The sequence below is a fragment of the Tympanuchus pallidicinctus genome, unplaced genomic scaffold (genome assembly GCF_026119805.1).
Source record: "Tympanuchus pallidicinctus isolate F22 unplaced genomic scaffold, pur_lepc_1.0 scaffold14, whole genome shotgun sequence".
Taxonomy (NCBI): domain Eukaryota; kingdom Metazoa; phylum Chordata; class Aves; order Galliformes; family Phasianidae; genus Tympanuchus; species Tympanuchus pallidicinctus.
The window spans coordinates 8009202-8023871 of record NW_026294659.1 but is presented as its reverse complement, the minus strand read 5'-3'; the positions used below and the strand labels follow the sequence as shown (position 1 = coordinate 8023871).

The 14670-nt window shown below is 38.8% G+C and overlaps 1 long non-coding RNA gene across 1 annotated transcript in view; it reads left to right on the top strand.

Moving 5' to 3' along the window:
• Positions 1 to 14670, top strand: part of LOC128076530 (uncharacterized) — a 55177-nt gene that overhangs the window by 25679 nt on the left and 14828 nt on the right. The window contains exon 2 of the long non-coding RNA XR_008204425.1: positions 3778 to 3890. This is a non-coding gene — a long non-coding RNA (uncharacterized LOC128076530). The remainder of the gene's footprint in view (positions 1 to 3777; positions 3891 to 14670) is intronic.

Sequence of the window (14670 nt, the reverse complement as noted above, 5' to 3'; positions counted from 1 at the left end):
ACCTGCTTTGGCAGGGGGGTTGGACTCCATGATCTCTGGAGGTCCCTTCCAACCCCTGTAATTCTGTGATTCTGTGATTCTGTGAAGTAAAAACAACAGCAAGCTCTCTGTCTATATGTACTATATATAGTATGTAGTATATAGCATTATGATTGTTGTTGATAGAGTGAAAATACCTTGGTATAAGATTTTTGTAAAATTCAAACTTGTTATCGCTGTTTCAGATTTGCATTATTGTAAATGAGAGCAGAACTTAGTCCTGTAACATTTTCCATGGAGCCCTAGGAGTTCCAGGTCTCTAAAAGTTCTTTTGTGTTTCTTTTCTTTCTGTCTTGCAGACCTCCTTTAACGCAATAAAAGGTTCACACAGGTGTGATATTTTTCTCCTTTTCCTAATGGTACATTATCAAAATTATTTTATTTATCTCTCTAGCTCATCAAATTTGAAACTCATTTCAACTACCTCTACTTTCACCCTTTTGTTATGTTTTCCTTTAATTTTACAACAATGTTTTTCTTTAGGCAGAATTATATATTCCATCTGAATTGGGTATCCAAATCATATCCCCTTTGAAAGAAGATGTCTTGGAAATTTCAGATCTAAATCTGAATTTGGTGTATCAAGGATTTATACAAGTCGATACCAAAATCCGGGTATTGTGTGTGTGTTTGTGCCTGGAATTGTTAAGTAATAAATGACCTCTGGTTCTTTTATCATTCCGCCTTCTCTTGCAGAAAATATCAGCCATCAATCTTGTTTCTAAAAAAGGAGTACTTTTATTAGGAGCTATCTGACCTACTCTTCACCCTATCAAGGCACTCTGCTTGGGGAAGAGTTTAGGGACAATGTAGAAAAGGTTACCTGTTCTGATAACTCAAGGACTCAAGATGTATTATGTAATTGAGACCAAACTCTGAATAAACCTTTAAACATTTATCTGTTTACTCAAATTGAATCTGAATGGTGAGTCTTCTGAAGTTCACTTGTCCCTTTTTATTTGAAAAATGGATTATGATAAATTACTGACTCATTACTGAGGAACAGGAAGAGTTCGCTGAACAGCACACCAGCAAAACTCCACTGGAAATACCATATGAATTACTGATCTCTGAAATTGTCACTTTGATATCAGTTGACAATGTCATTTTAATCAGCACATCTGTTTTTGCACTAGCTTTCTTTGCTGCCTGTTGTAAAGCTTTCTAACACTTTTATATTTCTGGTAAGATTTATTGTTTTCTATCTTCAGCAATAGGCAGAATTTGTACCGCCCCAGTTGAATTTTCACTTGGACTGCCATGTAGAGATCCTTCACTGTCTGGGTAGAGCCACTATAAAAAAGAAAGGTTTGATTTTATGAAGCTGTTAAGGGAACAGTTGAAGTGCTTTTCAAGGGAAGGCAAGGTGCAAACTCTATGGAGTGCTCAAAGGTCCTGTGGCAGGAAGTACTGCCATTCAGATTTGAGAAGCAAATTCAGTATGTGTAATCAACTGTGATTTCTCCCTGATTATCTCAGAACTAATTAAGAAGTGGGTTTTTTTGCAGCTAATTAGAGGTATCTGCAAAGAAGTCATTTGCATAACTTCAAGTCAAATTATGTCATGAGGACAACTGAGCTAATGTAAACTGGCATTTACTGTAAAATTAGCATGTATTGCATTCAAACCAGGAAACAAAGAAGCAATGGAAAACTGCCTGTTAGAAACTAGGAATAGCAGCATTAAGTGATGGAGTGCAATAGCTGTGCTACATGAAGCATATCAGTGCATGAAGCACAAGGAATGTAAATATGCAAAGGCCAAAATATTTGCAGAAAGGGACTCATTTGACAAAATTGTAAATACCATGGATTCTGCTGGCTGCCTAACTGTCATTTTGTCACTGTATTTTGTCACGGTTCGTGGTTTAATATTCCAGGGGGAAAAATCCTTGCTTTCTCTTTTATGGGAGACTGTTTTTACTTAAAGTAAATCCACTCTAAAATTGCCTTCCTATTCAGTATTACAACAAGTCTAGAAAAGAAAACCATACACGTTTGCTACTCTTCTTTAAAAATGTGAAATACAGTGCATCATTCACCTATTTCTTCAAGTGCTTGATAGTGAAATCCTTTTCTATCTCTGGGGATGTGTGAGGGGGTTCCAGCTGCCATAGGTCGGGCTGCCAGACGTTTTTTTGCCTGTCTCAATCAGTAAATCTGTCTCAATCAGTAAATCGGGTCTGGAAGCTGTGATTGGAGAATAAACTCTGCTTCGTGAAACAGTGGAACCTGTGATTTTTCACATGGGACAAAAGGTTTGAACACATCTGTCAACCTGATTCTTCACTGAATAGAAGAAGACCTCCTTGTGAGCTCAGATGTTCAGCCACACTCTGCCTAGATAAGGCTTAAAGTTAGAACTGAATTTCTTAACTGAACTTTACAGAGGATGGATGTACTGACATTTAACAGAACTAAACATATAAAGCAAATAGCCTCTTACTGGAACATTAAATACTAGAACCCATTATTAACACTATGGAACAACAGCAGGATCAATCAGTGAGTAACTAATATGTGAATTTAAGATAGTGTCCCTCTGCAGTGTTCATGTTTTTTCATAGGTACAGATGGGGGTAATAGTTTTCTTTACTAGGATCACTCAGCTCATGAAGATTTAGTGCTCAACACTACATAGACTGCATAATTTACATTGCTTTCTTAAATACACATCTCGTTTATTAGGAATGTATTAATAAAATTTTGTTCAAAATTTTTTTGAAAAAATTGTTTGAAAGATCTCAGGATTTGACAGGCATGGAAACCAGTGAATTCAGGAAAGAAAATAACTCTTAGTAGTCAAACTCTACTACATGCTTAATTTCTAGCTATATCCAGATCCAGAAATAAAATTTCTGCTTTACTCATTTACTCATTTACACCAAAAGCACATTCTTTCAATGTGAGTTTGCAAATTTTATTTTGCTTCTTTTTCATTCAGCAGATCTCTTGTAAGCACATAAGCACATGTAGCTAACATTGCTAGGTCTAAATTCTTTGACATAAAATTTGCTTCCTCTCAGCATTTTTAAGAAAATATGAATGTCTAAAATTGAAAAGGTTATTTCTATCTTTCTGTTTGGTCAATGTGTTCTTTGTTTCAGTTCAGAAAATCTGAATTTGTGCAAACTCCTTCCAATGCTGTTTCTACTTACATCTACTAACCTACTAACAAATTGTTAGTATAAGTTTCTGTTTTAAAATAATTTTTTAAATTACATACTTTTCAAGTGGAAATTTTAAGAATGAAGACACCCTAATTTCACTGTTACACTGCTTAGATCACCTATGATCTTGTTCAAGTCAACTGAGACATTTTAATCAAAAATCAATGTAACAACTAGACACTGATGTAAGCTAATCAAATCCTGAAAATCACAGAAAAGGAGCTCCACAATTTAAGGACAGTAGTCATTAAATTACTGAAAACTTGACAGTTTTCAGTTTTCTTGTTTTTTTATGCTTTTCTTTATAAAGTCTACTGCTAGCCACAGCAAGCAAATGGCCACTGATGTGCCTCTAATCTGATCTAACTGTGATTATCTTCTTTTAACACAGACTGCAACAAAGGCACAAGAAGGCAGCCAACACCTCAAAGCAGAATCCCAATGTAACCTAGAAAGATTTTTTCCTGTCTTCACATTTCTGTTTATTTTCTGTTTATTCATGTGAAAAATAAACAAATTAAATTAAATGTCTATTTTTTTTTTTTTTTCCTGTCCTAATTCTGCTCAGGGAAATTACCTGTCCTACACTGTATATATTATGTGTAGATTATTCCATGATCCTGAGGTACCTCCAGGCCGGTGTTACATGTGGGCATGCAGGAAACTTCAGATCTTATTAAGGTACAGCTTCTGGTTTGCCATTTACATATTTTTACCTTCCTTCTGTTTTCACTCTTTCTGTCCTGTTTCAGCTGCAGTCAAGCACTTTGACTCCATCTGTGAGGGTGGTAATTCCAGCTGCCTCTGCAGCTGTTGTCTTTGCTGTTCCTTGGCCAATCATCAGGGAATGACTCTTCCTTCCCAAAAGGTGCAATACATTTCAGCCAGCTTCCACTTGAAAAGCAAAAGAAGCCATTCAAATACATAATGGTAGTTTCTGACAGTATTTCAAGCAGAAAGCTAACCACATATTTGCTTTCAAGGTCAGTCAATATATTTATTTGCTATTATTAAGTTTCAAGTCAATGATTTTGTCAATTTGAGATATTTTCAGGATGTTCATGAAAGCCTGATCTATACGACAGGTCCTGGCAGAGCTCTGTAGCTTCCAGATCCAGGTACTTACCATGATTGCATCCCAAATCCATGCCACACATACCCTCTTCCTCTTTTCCTTATTTTTTATGCAGCAAAAGTCCATGAATGCAGCTGAGTACAATTAGTCTGCATTCTAGATGCAACAAAAAATGTAGCAAAATATAGACAAATCGAAACAAGAGAGAACATCATTATATATTCAGTAGAAAATGGATAAGATTTATTATCTTGATGAGAGCAAACAGACAGTATGCGACCATATCTAGCCAAAGAGGGCAGTGCAATTCTAAATTATCCTTCCTCCACTGGTTCTACCACTTGCAACAGTTTATAATAACGCAGCACAAGCTAAGAGACAACAACTGCATTCTGAATGTCTCATGGAAGAAAAATATTTTTTTTCAAACCTTGCATAAGAACAGAATACTCATTATTTAAAAGACACAGGTATCTTGAGTTACTACCTCCTGATACATCTATGCAGACAAAAGTGAGCTGTTGCCTTTCTATGCTGGGATGACGGCTTAATTTGTGAGTTTTGCATAAGATTGTAACCAAGGTTCCACAGGTGATAAAGATGTTTTGTCACTATTATTTCTTTTCTAAACTTACTAAAACATTTTAATGTTCCAGTAGCACTACTACTCTATTGCTGAAATAAACAGGGAACATTAGCTTAATGTTATTTTCATCATGAACTTAATGGCTCTACTGATTTTAGAGGCATCTTATACCAGCTTTTTCTATGAGAGAAATAAAACAACATCATTAAAGTAGAGCATAAGTAAGGCACAGTTAATGCCAACAGTTATGAAGCTCATATTGATATTTCTCTTTCCCATTTCCTGCTAATTTGCCAGAACAGCATTTGGCCAGCCCATAAATAGGTCTATGATAAACCAGACATTAAATTGGAACTAATTCCCTAATTAGTGCAATTTTGTAGTCATATGTTTTCAAGACATTCTTGGTTAACAAAAATAAAACACAAAAAAACTACCAAAAACACACTCTCAAAACATCCATCAGCAGCTTGGAAAAGAATGCATTCACTAACCTAATTATTTATAGAACAATACATCAGAAAATATGAATCTAGAAAGCACTGCGATAGCAGAGCAAACCTATTGCCACCGTGTTCAGTTTGCTACTTGTTAAAATGAGCGTGCTGGTCAAGCTGCCAAATGGACAGCTGTGTCATGTAACAGCCACAGGAAAACCACTGGGAGTGTGGCTGTGCAGGCAGGCAGCTCACTGGATTTAATGTCTGCGGTATTGCAGGAAGAAAACAATGAGGCAGAGCTCTGCAGCTGGCATTGGCTGAACCCACAGGCAGTGCGTTTCAAACTGTAGGATTTGGCATAGCTGAAGAAGTTGAAAAAATCTATAAAGGAATAAACCAAACGTGTGATGCTCTAAAGATAAGGAATATTCCTTCCTGATCCCTGAGTCAGAAGCTGTGAAATAGATTTTATTGCACTTACAAATTCTAGCTTTCTTGAGATTTCAGCAGTTACCATAACATCCTCCACACTTCTTTTAAAGCCCAGTAAAGGGCTCTAACCTCAGCTCTCAGCTGAGACTTGTACCTTTTGCTAAGAGAAAAGGTGGAAATTCTATTCAGTTTGATCTTAATCATATTGCTCTGAATTCAAGTATCTCCTTTGTGTATAATTAAGATAAAAAAATGGTGCTTCATTGTCATGTTTGTGTTCCTCAATTTAGGGCTGCACTCCTGAAAGCAGTAGTATGCAAAAAACTTTTGTGCTTATTCAGAGTACCATTATGTGAGGGGGCTTCCCAAGAGGGAATGGCTGCTGGGTCAGGGCAAGCATAAAATCCTGAAGTAGCTGTTTTCCACACAGCCATGGAGAACATTTATGCTTAGGTTTAAAACACTTTTGCAGTGCAGTAGATTGAAACTCTTCCTGTAGCATTTTAAATTATTGCAGGTCACTCTCATTTATTCGGTATGTACTCAGAGTCTGCTGACAAGCCTACTGGTTTCTAGCAGGAATCTGAAGAAGACCTACAATTCAATTGTGCAAACCATTAAACTCATGCAACATTTAAAACATAGATTTTTATGGAAGCGTAGAAAATCTTTAAATTTATTCTGAGCACTGTTATTCCTGATGTCCACTTTCATGTGGAATTGTGACCTCTTTCAAAACATTCATTTTCATAGAATCTAGAATCATTTGAGTTGGAAGGGATTCTCAAATGTCATCTAGACCAAATTCCTGACAATGAACAAAGACACCTGCAGCTTGATCAGGTTTCTTAGAGCCCTGTACAGCCTGACTTTGAGTGTATTCCGGGAACCATGCATCTGTCACCACTCTGAGCAACCTGTGCCAGTGCCTCACCACCCTTATTATAAAAAATTTCTTCCTTAAATGCAGTCTAAATCTTCCCTCTTTTAGTTTGAGTCCATTTCCCCTTATCCTATCACAACAGACTCTGCTAGTGTCTTTCCCCTTCTTTCTTATAGCCCCCCCTTTAGATAGCAAAAGGCTCCTACCAGATTTCCCCAATTTTCAGGCCTTCCAGTTGTAGGACACCTAAGCAATACCTCTTATCATTTTCTTGTTCATGCAGGGCATTTAAAAATAGAGAAAAAGTACATAAGGAGCATCATTTATTTCTTTTTTTGTTATTTCTTTTTTCTTTCATTGTTATTTGTCATTCTCATCTGAACATCTTGCCTCTCTTATCCATCCTGTAACAGATTCCTTGATTTGACTTCCTGGCTCTGGTTTGGGCAACAGTGAAAAAAGTGGCTTTGAGAACACACAGTTGAAGATCAGGAGCTTGGGTGTATCTAGCTGTGTTTTGGTTTCAGAGCAGTCTAGCAGTCAGTCCACAATGATGGGATATATTTTTAGTAATACTGATACCACTAAGATAATCTAGTAGCATCTTTTAAGAATATGCTTTCAGCCATTCTGTGAGATGGTTAGGAAAAAAAAGTAGGTAGCTGGAAAAAAAAGAAGTATGTGGTTTGTTCATCCTGCTGTCAATGCTACTGCAGCTTTGAGACAAGCTGCTATCAAGACTGACCCAGAAAGCATGTGGATAAACATAGGGATTGCTTACTCAGCAGTGACCCCTCTAAAACTAATTGCTAATTTTGGAAAAAGGATGGGAACTAACTTTGAGAAGGTGTGTGAGTGGGAAGTAACTTTGTTGTGGCAGTCAAAACTGCCACAAAACAAAAACTATTTGTATAAAATGTGCATGAAATAGGAATTTCTGCATTATATAGTGGCACCAAAGTATAAATTTATACACTGCTTTTAGATGAACATCGTGTAGAAACTGATACTGTGAAGCACTTCATACTGTATTTCAACTTTTTCAAAGCTTAGCACCCAAAGTCTTTCACAGCATGTGGGAAGCTTGAGCTCTTCTCCAAATTCAACCCATATAAAATTAGACAGAATGATTACCTTTTATGAAATATTTGGTTAAGTGACTTGATGGTGGTGAACAGTAGGGCAAGACAGAGCAGAGACCTCCTCAGAGGCTTCATCTCATCCAAGCCGAAGGAGGTGAGCAGAACCAGGCAAAGGATCTGGGAGTAATTAAGGGACTTGTGGCTTCTACTCATTCGAGGGAATGGAGGAAAGTAACCTTCTTTTTCTCAATTCTGCTACCTCCAATGTGTCAGAGATGTATTTGGAGAGAAAGTCCTACTTACCACTTCACAGATACAGACTGGAGAATCTCAGTCAAGGAAAATTAGGAAAATTAACCTTGAAGTCTTTACAAAGTAGATAATACCTGACAACCTGGCTGGAAAGCTCTCATAAAGGCAATACAGACATAAGCCTTTTCTGCCCTTTTTGTGATCCAGCTACAGCACAGTGATGGCATCCAGTCATCTGAAAGTGCATAATGCTCATTACCATATGCTCAGTAATAACTGAAGTTGTGCTAGCCAAGACATTCCAAAGGAAAAAAAGTAAAGCATGGGATGAATAACAGCAAGGAAAATTTTACTCCAAGTAAGTGAATAGGAAAAGTGTGAAATATTTAAATTACAACTACCAATTTAAAGTTAAAGGGTAGTAGCAAACACCTTTCCAATCAATGTTTTGAAAATAGTGTTTTTTAGTACTACTCAGAGGGTGGTGAAGCATTGGAGCAGGTTGCCCAGAGAGGTTGTGGATGCCCCATTCCTGGAGGCATTCAAGACCAGACTGGATGTGGCACTGAGCAGCCTGGTATATTGGTTGGTGGTCCTACATGTCACAGGGGAGTTGCTATGCTGCGAGGACCCTTTTGCCTTGGAAAAGGGATTGCCTCTGCCAAATCCATCCGTGCAGTTAGCATGTGGTTCTTGCATTTATTTTCTTGTACAATCTCCGAATAATAGAGGTTGGAAGGGACCTCTGGAGATCATTGAGGCCAACCTCCCTGCTAAAAGCAGTTTGTATAGGAGGTTGAGAAGGAAAGTGTCCTGGATCACCCCCCTCAAGCTGCGGGTCACACTCTTTTCAATGTGCCACAGGATACCATTGGCTTTCCTGGCTGCAAGGGCACACTGCTGGCTCACGGCCAGTCTTCTGTCCACCCAGACACTCAGGTCCTTCTCTGCAGAGCCCTTCTCCTGCAGGTCAGCCCATACCACGAAGAGTGCACAGCTGTGCTTTCTGTTTTGACATAGGAATTAGAGAATAGGTTTCAAGATTACCAAAAATTAATCAACTTTTTTGTTTCTTTGCTGCTCCATTTTCATTGATATCAATACATTTCTGGCTAGTTTTCAAATGGAACGTGTAGAGGTACAATCTAAAGTCTGATCTCTTTATTAAACAAGAAAAAATTTAAAATAAATTTTGTTACTTATTCTGTTATGTGATGCAATTTCTGAGGGCTGCTCTGAAAGTAATGCCCTCCAATGCTGGTGGTGTGGCAGTAGGAGTTGAACTTTCCCACCAGTATTCCATGGTGTGTTATTGCAGTATGACAGATAGCAGCAGAGGGGTAGTCTGACACAATGGGTCTGACGTGGAAGTGCAGATGAAGCAGAGGTGTGTCACTGAACTCCTCCACATGGAAGAAATGTCACCCACTGACATTCATCGAAGCACAGGGAGCATTGAAAGAGACCGAGCAGTGGATGTGAGCACAGTGAGGTGGGGGGCAGTGGCAACAGCAAGAGTAGGTCAGCTCCGCTGGTGCAGATTGTTACAGGCGCAGCATGGCGTGCAAACTCTTGTTCATTGCTGGTGAAAAGGCATAGCTCATGGTGGTGACAGCTGTGTAGCTGAGAACGTGAAGAGGCTTCAAGATAGATTACAGCTTTACTGTAGCTTTACTGGAGGCCTATATCTAGTGGAGGAAAGGGACCTGGGGGTCCTGGTGGACAGAAGAGTGACCATGAGCCAGCAATGCCAAAAGGCCAATGGCATCCTGGGGCATACAAGAAGGGAAGTGGTTAGTAGGTCAAAAGAGGTTCTCCACCCCCTCTACTCTGCCCTGGTGAGACCTCATCTGGAGTATTGTGTCCAGTTCTGGGCCTCTCCATTCAAGAAGGACAGGAAACTGCTTGAGAGAGTCCAGCGCAGAGCCACAAAGATGATGAAGGGACTGTAGCATTTCCCTTACGAGGAAAAGGCTGAGGGAGCTGGGTCTCTTTAGCTTGGAGGAGGCTGAGAGGTAGTCTGATTAACATTTATAAATATGCAAAGGGTGTGCATCAGGAGGATGGAGCCAGGCTCTTCTCAATGACATCCAGTGATAGGACAAGGGGTAATGAGTGCAAGCTGAAACACAGGACATTCCACAAAAATATGAGAAAAAACTGCTTCATGGTGACATAGCAGAACAGTGGAATGGGCTGCCCAGAGAGATTGTGGGGTCTCCTTCTCTGGAGACATTCAAAACCTGCTTGGACGCGTTCTTGTGTGACCTAATTAAGGCATTCCTGCTAAGGCAGGGGGATTGGACTAGGTGATCTTTCAAGGTTCCTTCTAAACCCTGGCATTTGGTGATTCTGTGATTCAGAAACTGGAATGGAGAACAGACAGCGGCTATTAAAATGAAGACATGGAAGAAAAATGTTCTTCACTTCTTAGCCAGGATTCTGGCATTTAATTTTTTAAAATAAATAATACATTATTAAGCTCTTCTTTTCTCTTCCTTTCCCCTCCTTTCCTCTCTTTCCCCTTTTCTTTCCCTCGTCCTTCCCATTTTTCTCCTGTTCACATTTCCTCCTCCACCCCTCCCCTTCCCTCCCCCACTCTGCTCCCTTCCCCTGCCCTCTCCTCTCTTTCTGTTTCTTCCTTTCCTTTTCCTTTTGTTCCTTTTCCTTTCTTTCCTTTCCTTTTCCTTTTCCTTTCCTTTTCCTTCCTTTTCCTTCCTAAAGTAAAACTAAACTAAAAGGAAAGAAGAATATCCATGAACAATGGAAGAACGGCCTGTCCATCTGGGAAGAATATAGGAACCTTGTCAGTGCCTGTAGGGATGCAACAAGGAAGGCTGAGTCCCTCTCTGAATTAAACATTGCAAAGGAGGTAAAGGATAACAAGAAAAGGTTTTTTTAAAGTATGTCAACAGTAGAAGGAAGATGAGGGAAAATGTGGGACCCCTACTAAATGAGCTGGGTGCCTTGCTAACAGGGAATGCTGAGAAGGCAGAGATTCTGAATGCCTTCTTTGCTTCAGTGTTTAATGCTAAGACTAGCCCTCAGGAATCCCAGACTCTGTAGGTAAGAGAGCAACTGGGAAAGGGAAGGTTTCCCCTTGGTTGAAGAGAATCAGGCCAGAGAGCATATAGCCAAAATTAAAGCACACAAATCCACAGGCCCTGATGGGATGCACCCACATGTGCTGAGTGAACTGGCAGAGGTGATTGCTAAAACTCTGTCATCTTTGGAAGGTCTTGGCAAACAGGAGAGATGCCAGAAGACTGGAGGATAGCCAGTGCCACTTCAGTCTTTAAAAGGGTCAAGAAGGCAGACCTGGAAACCACGGGCTAGTCAGCTTTAATTCCATCCCCAGAAGGTGACGGAACCACTTGTTCTGGATATCCTCCCCCAAGCCATTGGAAGAGAAGAAGGTTATCAGGTGTAGTCAACATGGATCCACCAAGGGGAAGTCATGCTTGACCAACCTTACTGCCTTCTGTGATGTCTTTACTGGCTGGTAGATGGGGGGAGAGCAGTGAATGTTGTGTGCCTTGATTTCACCAAGGCATTTAACTCTATATTTCACACTATTCTTGTTATGAAACTTAGAAAGAGTGGGCATAGATGAGTGGGCGGTGAGGTGGATTGACAGCTGGTCAACTAGCAGAGCTCAGATGGTGGTTGTCAGAGGTTCTAAGTCTCATTGGAGGCCTGTAACCACTAGTGTTTCCCAGGGTTTGGTGCTGGATCCTGTCTTGTTCAACATCACCTACCTAGATGAAGAGAGAAATCCACCCTCAGTGGGTTTGCTGAGGATACAGATCTGGGAGGAGTGGCTGACACACATTCAACAAGACCTGGACAGACTGGAGAGCTGGGCAGAGAGGAACCTGGTGAGATTTAACTAGAGCATGTGTAGAGTCTTGTGTCTGGGGAGGAAAACTAGATGATCTTCAAGGTTCTTTTCAACCCAGGTCATTCTACGATTCTATGATTCTACGATATATTTTTTCTGGCTATTATTTTTAGTAGCATTATTAACAATACAGATGTAATGTGTGCCACTATTTTAATGTTGTAATATGTATGAAATACTAATTTCTTCCTTAGTAAGCATACCTCAGATAATATAGCACACCTTTTATCAGTTTGGTGGTGGGCATCATTTATTTAAAGCTGTTAGAACTGCTGTCTGCCCTCTGGGTCATCTACTTGACTCCTTGTTTAAGCAAACAGACTTCTGTAAAGTGGATGCACACAGTTGCTATTCCAAAGCAACATCATCCAATTTCTATATGTTTGCTCTGAAAAACTTTTAACAACTAAGTGTGGGAAAAGCTTGCTTTCCACCTATATCTGAGACTGTCTTCTGCTCAGATTTCAACAAATGCAGATGATGCTGGGAAGGGACTTTTTATAAGGGCATGTAGTTACAGGGTGGGGGGAAATGGAAGAGGGTAGATTTTGGACTAGATTTTAAGAAAAAATTCTTTACTGTGAGGGTGGTAAGATACTGTAAAAGGTTGCCCAGAGAAGTTGTGGATGCACCCACTCTGGAAGCATTCAAGGCCAGGATAAGTAGGGCTTTGAGCATCCTGGTCTAGTGGGAGATGTTGCTGCTTGTAACAGGGGATTGGAACTGAACGATCTTAAAAGTCTCTTCCTGCCCAAACCATTCTATTATTCTATAATTACAATCCTCAGATGACTGAATGTGAAGCAATTTGGCCTTGTGGCAAATTACATCAAGAAGAGCAGTAGGAACTCACAAACTGAACATAGGTTTTTTGACCTATGGAGTTGCCCATTCTCTGCTGAGTGGTGTAGACAAGACTGTGGTGTTGTCAATTCTGAGTAGTGTCCTTCCTGCACTTTATAGAGTTGCAGCTGAGAAAGCGTATCATTTATATGAAAACCACCACCTCAGATATATAGAAATTATATGTTTTCAGTTAAGAATAATGCTCAGAAGTTTTAAAGAACTATGCTGTGACAATAACAGATAAAGAAGAGATTTTGCATATGCTTTCTTTTCAGAGCAGAAATCTTTATGGAGCAAGAATTTATAATAAAATTATTTTCAAACTTTTAATTGTAATGTCATTGGAAGATTTACTGAGTATTCTAAGTGAAGTGAGTACTAAATTACTAACTAAAATATTCTTACTTTTTAAAATGGCCTTTTAAAAATTAAGGCACTATACAGTTACAAAAGAGGGCAAAAAAAGGCATTTCCTGTCTTCATACCCATTCAACTCCAGTGGAAAAATGTACATTTTAATTACATTTCAGATTTAAACTAGAAGTGTGATTTTTGGACTATAAGAAAAAAAAAGAATTTTTAGACATATCAAGAAAAATCATTTGAAAGCGAAAGGGAAAAGAATAATGGTGTTGCATCTTGTACAGACATTTTTACAACAAAGTAATAAAAATGCAATAAAATTATTCATGAAAATTGTCAATCGCTAATGTATTGTCTTTGAGGTTCTTAGTATCCTAATATAACCCTTTGAAACTGTTTTACTTTCATATTACTGTGCTGGGATTGGAGAGTGATGCAGAATGTAAATGCAGTGTCAAAGATTACAGGAAACCACAAGGGAAATTAAGAGCTGTTTCTTATATGGTGTTGTAGGCCTCAAGCTATTTTGTTCTGGGCATCTTGTCATTATTGTTTTGTATTTAAGTCTTTGGTGGTGGTAAGTGATGTGTTCTGAAAGTAAGAACCACTGTTTCTGAGTCCCAGAAACGATTATATTTTAAAGAATGTCTTCCCTTATTCTGAGACAATTTTCACTGAGATACATAAAATTACAGAGATAAAATTATGGAGATATTCTCAGCATTTTATATTTGCATATATCTGCACTTCATTAAAAGGATGATCCAAACTCAGTTAAAGTCAGTTGCAAAATTTCTAATAATGCCAACAAGCACAGTTCATAGTCCTTCCACACCTCTGTGCAAACTGATGGCCAATCCAGTTGTTTCCCAGAGTCACGCTCTGTGGCAAAAAAAGATATGGCTTGAAAGGCTTCCTAGCAAATTTTTGTTTCATTTTTAGTTTTTTTCAACACAAACTAAAATCTAGCATGATTTTTTACACATTTTACCTTTTTTTTTTTTTACGTTTGTCTCTTGCTTATTTCTTTACTATTGAAACTATGAAGATGACCCATTTCATATTTCTAGTGGAAAAAATGTAGGGAACTCTTACCTTCTCTGGCCATCAGCCATTCCAAATAAAAAAGGTTTAGTTTCAAGATCTCTAGAAGTTAAAAGATTGTTATGGGATATGACATACATGGTCCTATGATACTGAATTTGCTACTCATATTTTCCCGCACAGAGAGTTGATTATCTTTCTGATCACAAGTTTTTACCAAACCTACTATTTTGACTGCTAAATGCACTTACAGTTTTTAAGAGTAGTGACAACTAATGCCTATTTTCTTGCAAAAGATACTTAAATGAATCTTGGGAATTCCATATGTCTTCACAAAATCACTGCATTATGGAATTCATCAGGGTTCTTGTAGTCAGCTATCTACTGCTGGGGCTGTGCCATGTCACTGCCAGAATAGTGATATGGGGAGATATAAATCTGTGTACTTTCTTTTCAAGCATCATTGTGCAATCACAAAAGGATGGTAGTGCTGAGACCTGCAAGTGAGACTGAAGAGAGTTGGAACTAGGGGAATTCCCAAAAAGAAAAATAAGGAG